The following is a 12,507-nucleotide window of genomic DNA, read 5'->3' on the forward strand; positions in this document are numbered from 1 at the left end:
TAGGGTTTCTTATTTTTAACTTATCAACCACCCTCTTAACTTTTATAAAATTAAAGTTACACCCACAACTACATTCTCTTCTTTTTATTACCTTTCTTCTCGGTCCGACGATGTAATTTTCATTTTGTTGATAGTCTCTCCCTTGCCAATAATATTTTTGGCCTCTTTATTAAAGTTTCAATTGTAAACGAGCAAAATCCTTAATGAAAGTGTAACCTTTTTTTGGTGATATTGTCACTCTTTTTTTTTTTGCAAGAGTCAACACTCTCCTTCGGTCATTGATGCTCATCACATTGGCTCAGTTCCCTCCTTTGTTGAATCTTGTTTCAACCATCCTTTTTTTTATTTGCACACATGATTGTTGGCTCGGTTCCTTAGTTTTTTGTTGGCAATGTTGATTTTCTTAGTTAACAAGAGTAAGCCTTGTTCCTTGGTTTTCCTCGTCAACCAAAGATGAGGGGAGAAGTTTGTCAAAGACACAGGTGAAAGTATAATGTTTCAAAACTTAGGGGGTAGTTGTAAGAGGAAAAATTATGAATAATATGAAACTCTTGGACAAGGGGAAAAAGTTAGTTGTTTAAATGATACACTCCTTCATCAATTTTTGATTTTTCATGTGTATGTATACATATGTGTTAAAAAGGGTAAATTAATAATTTACAATTAAACTAACAAATTTGAATAACAAGTAAATATTTAGATTTTTAAAAATTAACATATATAATTTTGTCAATAAACTAAATCTTGGGTGGGAATAAATCTTTTGCCCATTATAAAAATTTATTATACTATAAAGTGCGGGGAAATAACAAATGCCTTTATATATATATATATATATATATTTATTTATTTATTTGTCTATTTATTTATTTATGGTAATTAATTGGAAATAACAATGATGATTTATAGAATGAGCACAACATTTTAATCTTATATAAAAAAATTTGAAGTATAACATTTATTGAAGCACAATGTATAATAGGTAGAGAATTATTGATTAAGAGTTCAAGAGTTATGAACAGGATGATGCAAAAACATTTTATTCCTAATATTATAGGTAGAAATTAATAAGGAAAGATCATAATAAACATATAAAGATTATAGTCAACACTATTTAATTTAATTTGATCTTGTTTTTGATTGATATGATTCTGATTTGATATGATTTTGACTTTAATTTAATCTTATTTTGATTTTGATTTGATTTGATTCTAATTTTTTATAATTGGTGGATGTTCGTACAAAAGACAAAAATGACCTTCTGTGACATGTAGAATAGGTTATGGTGGATGACTGTACAAAAAGGGCATATGGTTGTTCACAAAGTAAAAGTGGATTATATCCCTAGGGTTTCAACATGACTATGAAGAGGAAGGCCAAGTCATTAATGAGGAAGATGTGTACACCTATGTACAAGAACGTGCATCATGATCAAGGATGCTTGTGAGTAGTTAACCATGTACGAGAGACTAGGTACTTGACTATGAGCCCTAGGATGTACTATTGTACATTCAATAAGGAAGTAAAGTTGAGTTAAGTCAAGAACCCAAAAATTCATAATGTTGTCTGAAGGATAATACTGATGTATATCGTATATAATAGTATTGAGTCATGCCTAAAGAGTTTAACAATATAGTTAGGCCATAAGAGAAAGAAAAATTAGGGTGAAAACTACTTATGAGTCTAAATTAAGTTAGGGACTCGAGATGCATGTATGTTTATACATGAGCATATGCCAATTAGTGTTATCATATTAAACCATTATCTTTCATTAGTAGATATGTTTCATGAGGGTTGTTACGAGATGACACTTATAAGACTCTTTCTATATATGCCCATAGTAGAGCATCGCTCATAGTTAGCAGGACAGAATATTCGTGGAAGGGTAAAATAGCCCATAGTAGGGGTTACATACAATATCACAATACAATAATGTTTTTAAGGAAATGAGACTGTACAGTATGTTACATGACTAAGGTGACAAATCTATGTTTTAACCTAATTTGATCAGCACATAAATTTAAGTATTTTGTAAAAGTACAAAGTGTTTTCACTTGAGTTTTCAAGTATTTAGAGGAAAAGTCATCTAAATATAAGATCTCAAGTGTATCTTAGATGACCAACAGATTTTTTTATCATAGTTATGAGACCCTAGTGTTTTTTGAGATGACTATATGAGACCAAAGGTGTTCCTAAGATAAAGTTAAGAAAGGATTGGAAGCACTTCTAATTACAAAGTCATTAAAGATTGAAGTCCAAGAAAAGTACTTCTAATGACTAAGTTAGAGTAGAAGCAAGTCAAGGTTATAATGGGGATTAATTAAGTTTAAGTAAAACCTCAATACGGCCAAGTAATTTATTACTCACTCCTCTACTTTTAATGTTTTCTAGGTAATGAGTGCTATGTATGGATTTATCTTGGTTTGTTACACACATTATTTAAGTATCTTTATGTATTTAGACATTTTTTGCATGTTTTCGCATCTAAATTTAATAAAGGGTATTTACGAAATTTTTTAAAATTATGATTTGATGGATAAACACTTTTAAGTGTCATGCATGTTTTTTTTAGTTTATGTACTTACGTTTCCCTTTGAAGGATAATATTTTGGGAAATTATATTAAATGCCCAAAATTAAGAGAGTCTAAGTGAGATTATCCAAAACAATCATGTTTAAGAAAAAATGCCCCATTTTTGTGAAATGACCAAACTACCCTTGTATATAAACAAAGAAAATTTTCTTATTTCCCCCAGTAATCTTCCACGATTCCACTGTGTAAATTCAAAGAAAATTTTTGCTTTACGGTCATCCCATGGGCGAAGAGATTTTTGATGATCGAAAATGACAAAGAAAGTTAGTATATCTTCCCTAATCTTGTTTAAATCAAGTTATTGTTCATATTATTGACATTTGAGTGAGATTTTGTGGTTTGAAACTTTAGGGTTTTGATTTTGAACAATGCTTAAAATGTTTTGATTCTTGGTTATTTTCGTTGAATTTCTTGAGGGGTTTTGTGTTATAGCCTATATAGATTTAATTTGTGTTGAAATTGGAGGCCGAAACAACGAATTTTTGGTCGAAAAATATGTTCGAAAAGATCAACAGTCTGACCGTGGGAACGGTGTATCCCATGGTTAGGAGAGATTGATTGTGGGTTAGAGGGTTAAGTTGCGTTTTCAAAACATTAGGGAGCTGGTGGAGAGCGGCAAGTCCACAGGGTGTGTTTATGAAATTTGCCATATGACAATGGGCTAATGTTGTGAATATCGTGGGTTGAAGGAAAAATGTACTTTTTTGAAACTGTAGGGGCGCTAAAAGATTAGAAAATTACTGAGGGGGCAAGGGATTAATATTGAGCTTGTTTGTACTAGAAATTTTCTCAGGGGGTAAATTGATATTTTTTATATCTACGGTTTTTGGACGTATAGTTTTCGAATTTTATATCTGTTTTAGGGTTTTTCGATATATAGTTTTCTAATTTGACATTTGATTTTTTGATTTTTGTGCTTTTTTGACACATTTTACGATGTAATAACGTAATTTCAACTCAATATTTCGATTTTTTTATTTATAGGATATATCAATTCGTATTTTTGAATTTCAATTTTGTTTTTTCGAATTTCGTGGTTTTATGATTTATCAACTCGTATTTTTCAGATTTTCAAATGATTTTTCAATTAGTGACATTCTTACGTATTTCAACTTATAAAGTTCGAATTTGAATTCCGTTTTTTCGATTTTTGCTGCTTTAGGATAAATTGACTCTTTTTTTCAGACTTTCTAATGATTTTTTAACTATTCACATTCTATGGAATTTTAGTTTTGTTTTTTGAATTTTGCCATTTTATGATATATCGATCGTATTTTCCAGATTTTCAAACGATTTTTTGATTATTAATAGTTTAAGGTATTTCAACGTTTAAAATTTAAATTTCAGTCTTTGAATACACAAGCGGAACATCCTAATGCCATGAAAAAATTTGTAAATCGATGGTCATCGTTTGTTTCAATAACAGTAATGGTGCTTGAATTAGTACGCTGTAGATTGTAGCAATAATTTGGTTAGAGCATAAATAATTCCTCCGATAAGCCCTTCAATGAATTTATAGCCCAGTTTCTTGCCCGTCATGCCTGTGAATATGAAATGTCAATTTTATACCGGTCGACGATGTCCACAAATATTTCCTTAGGCCGATAAATTCAATCAATCAACACAAATTTTGACCTCATTAGTACACTTGTTTATGATATGACATGATTTGATCAACTGAACATGTGTGGATAGGATTCATATGGAATTTGAAATACTTTATCGACTTTGGACTTGTTTGCATGTATATACCACTCATAATTTTCAGCCTTGAACTTAATTTCCCATCGCACCCTATCAGACTTCTTGAACATGAATTGAAATCCTTTAAGTAAGATAAATTGCTTCATAGCATCTTTCAATTATACTTTATTATGGAAAATATCATCAACCTTTACACCATTCTCTTCTTGGATCGATTTGGTACCACCTGATAATGTAACCTGATAATGTTAATGGCTGTGGACAAAAATTAAGAAGCTACTTAAATGGATCAGTAGGGATATTGTCAAAAAATGGCTTAGAATAATTTCTACCACCTGAAATAGGATTTTCAAGCTGCAAACTATACATACCCTTAGTAACTGGTGTCATATACTCAGGTTCTACCTCTTCAAAAGGAATATTAGGCATATCATTTCCATCAAAGTCACTCCAGTTGGGAACCCTATCTTTTTCTTCATGAGCCCATAAGTTTACAATGTACAATGGGTCATTACTAAAATCAATTAAGTTTTTCAAATCGTATTCTTTTTTCACCCCACTAATTTCTCCTTCATCTTCATCTTTTTCCTCCTATCTTTCAATTGGAGTACATGTAACAAAAATAGGAATACATTCCTGTAAGTACTGAGACATATCAATAAGACCTTGGACTCTTCATCATTTTGGATCTGTACGGGGCAATCAAACTTAATTTTTCTTGGCTTCATTGATAGTTGAAGGTAGTTTTTCATTGGATCAATACCGCAAGACTCCTTCAAAAGCTCAATAAATCCCTCAAATGTTATTTCATAAGGAATTTTAATCAATTGTTTGGATCTTCCACATATTTTATTGTGTTGTCGCTACCTTGAACCCATTTTTCTTGATAACAAACCGATGCATAACCATCCATTTTAATTATCAATCCTACAATGACAAATTTTTAGAAATAATTATTCATTTATAACAAAAAATTTGTAATAACTATGTAAAACAGTTTTACAATTATTAATATAAAAAACGCTTTATATTCTTTTAATATTTTATTTAACCCCTATAATTATTTAACAATTTATGTAACACTCTCGTATATTATCTTGTATCAAAATGCATCTATTTTTTCTTAACATTCCATTTAAAACGTGTTTACAATGTTAATATTAAAATGCCCCCTATATTTTTTTAATATTTTTTTAACTACCTATAATTATCTAATATTTTTTAACACCATTGTATAATATCTTGTATCAAAATGTATCTATCTATTCTTAATATTTTATTAAAAACGGTCTTACAATATTTAATATCAAAATATCCCTATATTTTCCTAAATTTCATTTAACCCCCTATAATTATCTAATAATTTGTTAACAACTTTTTCTGTTACCTTATGTTAAAATATATGTATCTATTCTTAACATTTCATTTAAAACTTTCTTACAATGTTTAATATCAAAATAACTTCTATATTTTTTAACATTTCAGTTCGCCCCCACACTTATCTAATATTTTATTTAATACCCAGTATGTTTTCTATTTTCAAAATACATCTATTCATTCTTAACATGTTTTTAAATTCTTCATATATTATGAAATATCAAAATACCCTCATGTTTTTCTTAACATTTTATTTAACCCCTTATAATTATTTAACATTTCATTTAACACCATTTTATATTCTCTTGTATCAAAAAACATCTATCTACTCTTAACATATTATTTAAATCCTTCATGTATTATGTGATTTCAAAATACCCCTATACTTTTTTAATATTTCATTTTACCCCGTATAATTACCTAACATTGCTTTCCCACCCTTGTATGTTGTCTCATATCAAAATACATCTATCTATTCCTAAAATTTCATTTATAATGCTCTTACAATGTTTAATATCAAAATGCCCCTCATATTTTTATAACATTTCATTTGACCACCCATAATTATCTAGCACTTCATTTAACACATTTGTCTTGTATCAAAATATACCTATCTATTATTAACATGTTATTTAAATTCTTTATATATTGTATAATATCAAAATACCCCATAGTTCTCTAACAATCTTTTAACCCCTATATTATTATCTAATATTCAAGTACCCCATTTACATGGCATATAAACTAGATTTAACAAATAAAATTAAGTTTTTAGGTTAAGATTTGTATAAATATATTTTTTTCACGAATAGCCTTTTTTCGATTCGAATTCAGAAATACGAATTTCTTCCGTCCAAACGAACCTGTACTAATTGATATTGAGTAAAAATGAAAGTGAGAGTGAGTGTTTGAGTGAGATGAGAAGTGTGTGTAATAAGAGTGAGAGAGAGAGTTTATATAGATGTGGTGCAAGGTAATTTTGGTATTTTAAAAAAAGTTTAGAACATTTTTTCTTAGGAACATGAAAATTGGACATTTTTGCTTATGAATAGGGAAATTGGGCTTTTTTGCTTGATGGATGGGTAATTTGGCCATTTAATATAATTTCCCTAATATTTTTAAAGGGGATGTTACATACACTTTTTTCACACACTAAATTCAGGATTCATTTTCTTAATTGTAACAGACATAAACTCATTGTTAAGAACAACTAAAAAAATGTTAAGGACAAGCAACTAGCCCGAATAAATGCTCCTCTAAATTGTGCGAACTAATAAAATAAACGCCTATGCACACTAGTAGTGACAATTTTTTTCCTAACAGTAGGATCGACTGCCTGTAATTAAGCTCAACATAGGAAATACTTTTGATATGGGTTGAATGAGTAAATACAATATCATTAGATTCGAGGCTTCTATCAGATCTTAAAGTAGAACTAGAAGAAATCCATGAATAATCCATTTTATAATGCTAGTCACAAAACAACTTTGATACCATGAAAGGTTTCGCATGAATTTAAAAAAACATTAAAAAAAGACAACAGACACTTTGAGAAAAAAAATATCTCAATTTTTTATTTAAAAAACTATTATAACTGATTGTATTTCTGAAAAAAGAAAAAAGGGACTAACAGATAGAAATAGCTATTAAATCGAATCACTCACCATCTGATCATGCTTTATGACTATCGAAACATTGATCAAATGAAAGTTGATTTGAAGATTTGTATGTTAGGTTTTTAGAGAAAGAGAGAGAGAGCTGTATTTTAGAAGTAGTGAAAATATCTGATGAAAATCTCGACATTCTTTGACTGGAGAAATATATAAGCCACTAGACGTCATCGTTTTTTCCTTTATTTTTAAAACGCTTCTTCCAACAATAAAAGAGGCGCACAATATATAACATTTTTAACTTTTTAATATCCCCTATGACTTTCAATGTTTTGTTAAGGTCAATTTTAGTTGTTGTTGCTATTGGGATCTAAAAATGAACAACTTCTTAAATAATTTTTTTTTTGCTTTTTTAACTGTTGATAAGTTCTTGAAAATGCACTTACCCATAGTGTTTTTCAGAATTTATTGTGAAATATTAGGTTTGATTTGAGTGATTAGAATTAATTGTGCTATAAATTTTGTGTACTACCAAAATATTCCATTTTAGAAATTGAACTCCTATGAGTAAAGACTAACCAAATCAATGAAGTTTCAGAGCATCTCTTTTGTAATCAAAATCGTTATTGCATTAAGAGTGACACCCACTGTTAGAATGAAAAAAAAAAAGGGGGGGGGGGGGATTTTTTTTTCCTGCAATTGTGTGTTGTACTCAACTGAGGTTTCGAAAATTAACTAAGGTACAAGCAAAAGAGCTACAAGAGTTAACAGTGGTAGGAGAAGAGCAACGGTGAATTTTAAAAAAGATTTAAAAAAAGACAATAGGCCCTTTGAGAAAAAAATATCTCTATTTTTTATTGAAGAAACGATTACAACTGTTTGTATTTCTGAAAAAAATCTGACTAACAGATAGAAATATCTATTAAATCAAATCACTCATCATCTGATCATGCTTTCTGACTATTGAAACATTGATCAAATAAAAGTTGATTTGAAGATTTGTATGTTAGGTTTTTAGAGAAAGAGACAGAGAGCTGTATTTTAGAAATAGTGAAAATATCTGATGAAAATCTCGACATTCTTCGACTGGAGAAATATATAAGCCACTAGACGTCATCGTTTTTTCCTTTATTTTTAAAACGCTGCTTCCAACATTTCTAAATAATAAGAGCGCACAATATATAACATTTTACTTTTTAATATCCCCTATGACTTTCAATGTTTTATTAAGGTCAATTTTAGTTGTTGTTGCTATTGGGATCTAAAAATGAACAACTTTTTATCTTCTTAAATAATTTTTTTTTCTTTTTTAACTGTTGATAAGTTCTTGAAAATGCACTTATCCATAGTGTTTTTCAGAATTTATTGTGAAATATTAGGTTTGATTTGAGTGATTAGAATTAATTGTGCTATAAATGTGTTTTTCAACAAAATAATGGGTAAATTTTGTGTATTATCATGTCTCGGGTGTTTGAAAATGATATTATGGAAGAGATTTTGTGACTATGAAAATCAAACATATTAAGAATTGGAGTTAAAACAAAGCGGTTTTCATATTTCAAATAATAGATTCTTATATTCAAGAAAGAGGATTCAATGTCTCCACATCCAAGAATGTGATGTGGAGACACTGAAAAGACATAGTAAGTTATGCCTTGGAATTTGAAGAGCAATGTCGTGGCACAAAGAGGGTAGAAGATTAGATATGTTAGGTTATTAAAAACCTAACACCGCGGGTGCATAGAAAAATAAAAAAAGTAGAAGAAAAAAATAAGGTTGGGCTTTGGATTAAATGTATGATTTGATGAAGTTGAACATACATAAGAATGAATCACCTAAATGCCTCAAACGATTATTGTGGATTAAAAGACCTAGACACAAGTAATTGGAATATGTCTTCCTTTGAGGATTGGCTCAACGTTTAAACAAGAAGACGTTGTTGGACCCGCTTCAGTGCCATTGAAAACCAAGTTGATATCACCAATCTCCACATTTTTGCACGGATTCAATCTGCTACACAGAAGATTAACTGCAACTTTGGCGGAGGAAGTGCCACAAATGTTGTTGTATTTCACGTTGCTGGTCTTCACCTTTCAGGGAACCTATACAAATTGATAAGCGAAAAATTAGTTTAGTCGCATTACTACTTGAGAAATCAACCGTGAACGACTAGTATTGTGTTCATATACCTTCTTGTTACAAGCATTATATGGGTAATATTCCTGACCAATAACAATGGGGTTTTGGACATTATTCATGACAATGTCTTCAAATGTGAAATTGGAAAGTACACCCTCATAAGAGTCGGGCCATGTCTTGATTCTTACACCATTGTCGGTGCCTGTGAAGGTGCAGTTTCTCACTGTCAAACCAGTAATTTCTTATTGGGAGTCCTTCCAAAACTACCAACATTACCAACACTAATACCATGTCCTGGTCCACATAAGACATTGGAGACAAGAATGTTTTCACTTTCGGGACTGAGTAAGACACAATCATCACCAGTTCCTATCAATGAATCATAAATCTTAATCTCAGTTGATGAGCCGATGTGAATTCCATCAGTGTTGGGATTATCCCCAGGTGCTGAGATCTCGATAGATTTTAGGTTCAAGTTGTAGCAGGCGAAAACGTTGATATGAACTTTCTTGCTATTAATAGATTTTATTTCTTCAATTGTTCAGTCGTTGAAAAAATCTAGTGTTTTAAGTATTAAAAGGGGATATGCAAGGCATATAATGTAACTCAACATTGGAAGCTCGCACTTGGAGTTTTTGTGGCAGTCATTTTGTTTCCATGCGGTTTGTCCTTGGCCATGGAAAATTCCACCTCCAGCGAGGGTAAAGTTGTTGAGGTATCGAAAGCCAATCCATATTTTCTTATCAACAATGTTGAAAGGTCAGCAGGAGCCTTCACAAATCCCTTCACAGCAAAATAAATTGGACCTTTGCATGGACCTTCAAACACCACTGAACTGATCAAGTATTTCCCTGGTGGGACAAATACCTTGCTTTTGCCATTCCAATCACAAGCTTTTTTCCAAGCAACAGTAAAAGCCTGAGACTCAACATAAGTTTTGATAATGCATATATGAAAAAGACAGTGATATTGTCTCTAAATATGAGTTCTGCCAAGCCCAGTACAATAAGTACTCAAGCACATTCAAAGAAAAGGGAAAAAGGAAAGAGTTAATATAAACTATACTGACCTTGCTGTCATCACTCTTCCCATTTGCTATGGCACCGAAATCCATTACATTGAAAATCGCTTCATTTATTGCACAAATATTTTTTTGACAATATAAGCGCAATCAAGATAGAAAATACTTGTTAAGAGTATAAAATGGAATCCATGAGAGCCTGTAATTGTATATAGCTAGCTTGATGAACTGAACTTTAATAATAAATTAGTGTGCTTCACTTTGTTTATGGTAGCTATATTGATTTTAAGAGGCTAGCTATATTGACTTTAAGAGGCATTTATAGATTCTCGATAGCACTCTATCCCCAATAGTTTTCCTTTAAATAAAATTATTGGCCTGTGTTTATTTACCATGATTCTGCGAGTAACTTAATACAGTGGCCGCTAGTAAGTTAGAGGAACTTCCTTATACAAATAAGGCTGATTGTTGCTGACACTGTAAGAAAAGCAAGCTATTTTAAAAAATAGGAAGATTTACAAATGTTGATTCTATTAACATATGGAGGACAGTTAAGCCTCTACTTTTCTATTCCTAATAGTAATTGTGTAGCTCATTTTCGACTATCTAGAACAATTTTGCTTGTGAATTTGATTCATTGAATACGACATCAATGTATTGTAGTTTACTATAAGCAAACTAGCACGATTTGTGATACCTAAAGTTTATGAAGATTTACATGTACATAAATCTTACATAGCCAAATGGCTAGCACGTCAATTTTTAAACGGCAGAAGGCTTGTTTGTCATTAAATTAATGAATAGAACTAGCTTGTCATTTTCTACTATGGCAATTATACGACTTGTCATTCAGTATATACTGATAAAATAATCAATTTCTTTATGCACTTAACTTTTTGAATAAATAATTAATTAAATTTGCACAAATAATTTAAAAAGATTTTGTGGTTTATCCGAGCCTTAAGAATTTGTCGAATCAACGACACAAACAGCAAGCATAAGGTAATATTGATCCAAAATGGCGTCAAGCACAATTTATTACAATACCAAGGTTTGCATCTACCAAAAGATTCCATTTTAGAAATTGAACTCCTATGCGTAAAGACTAACCAAATCAATGAAGTTTCAAAGCATCTCTCTTTTAATCAAAATGGTTATTGCATTAAGAGTGACACCCACTGTTAGAATTAAAAAAAAAAAAAAAACGAAGATTTGTTTTTTCCTGCAATTGTGTGTTGTACTCACCTGAGGTTTCGAAAATTAACTAAGGTACAAGCAAAAGAGCTACAAGAGTTAACAGTGTTGGGAGAAGAGCAACGGTGATCAAAACACATTGTTTTTCTCAACAACATATCTTCGTTTGAAATGAGTTTAGGGTTACTTCATTCACACATTTTGTACTACTCCTTCTCTCTCTCCAGTTCAACACTTGTAGAATCTGGAAGTTTTTGAAGAGGTGTGGATTGTCTGAGTCTAAAATCAACAGTGATGACATGAAGAAGGTAACGTAGTTTCAGATCTACGATTGAAATTTGTTTTAGATTCAATTTATTTAGTTTTTCAGTTTTTTGTAATGATGACTTTTTTTCTCGTATAAATATATGATGTAATTAGTCTTCAACAGTGTGAGTAATGAAAATGAGAACGTTTGAGTACTATTCAATTTTATATTTCTCTAATTTTTCATATATTCTTGCTTTTCGTAGCTATATTCTCTGTATTTTTTTTCTTCTTGAAGTCAGTTCCTTTGTCCTTTTTTTACAGCACTTTTCTCTCCTTGATTTAAAATTTTCTCTTGTATTTGTTTTCTGTCCTTGGTAGCAGAGTTACTGACAAACGTTAATGGTTGATTTATCTTGTTTTTCAAGTGCACTTAACACGCTGGAGAGGGGTTATTCGTTTGATCTTGCACCTGAGAAGACTATAACTTCATTTGGACACCTGTGATTGGCTAATTTATAACCAGTCACACCCAAGCTGGCAAAAGATAACTACAAATACTAGAGAGCACAAATCTTGTCGTTGTTGGGGTGTATGATATGGAAGACCATCTTACAGGTCTTA

General features: G+C 30.7%; 1 pseudogene; it reads right to left on the reverse strand.

The window, feature by feature from the left end:
* Positions 1 to 9,154: 9,154 nt before the first annotated feature.
* On the reverse strand, positions 9,155 to 10,536 carry LOC123228746 (annotated as a pseudogene).
* Between the last annotated feature and the right edge of the window lie 1,971 nt (positions 10,537 to 12,507).

The sequence above is a fragment of the Mangifera indica genome, chromosome 11 (genome assembly GCF_011075055.1).
Source record: "Mangifera indica cultivar Alphonso chromosome 11, CATAS_Mindica_2.1, whole genome shotgun sequence".
NCBI classification, from domain to species: Eukaryota; Viridiplantae; Streptophyta; class Magnoliopsida; order Sapindales; family Anacardiaceae; genus Mangifera; species Mangifera indica.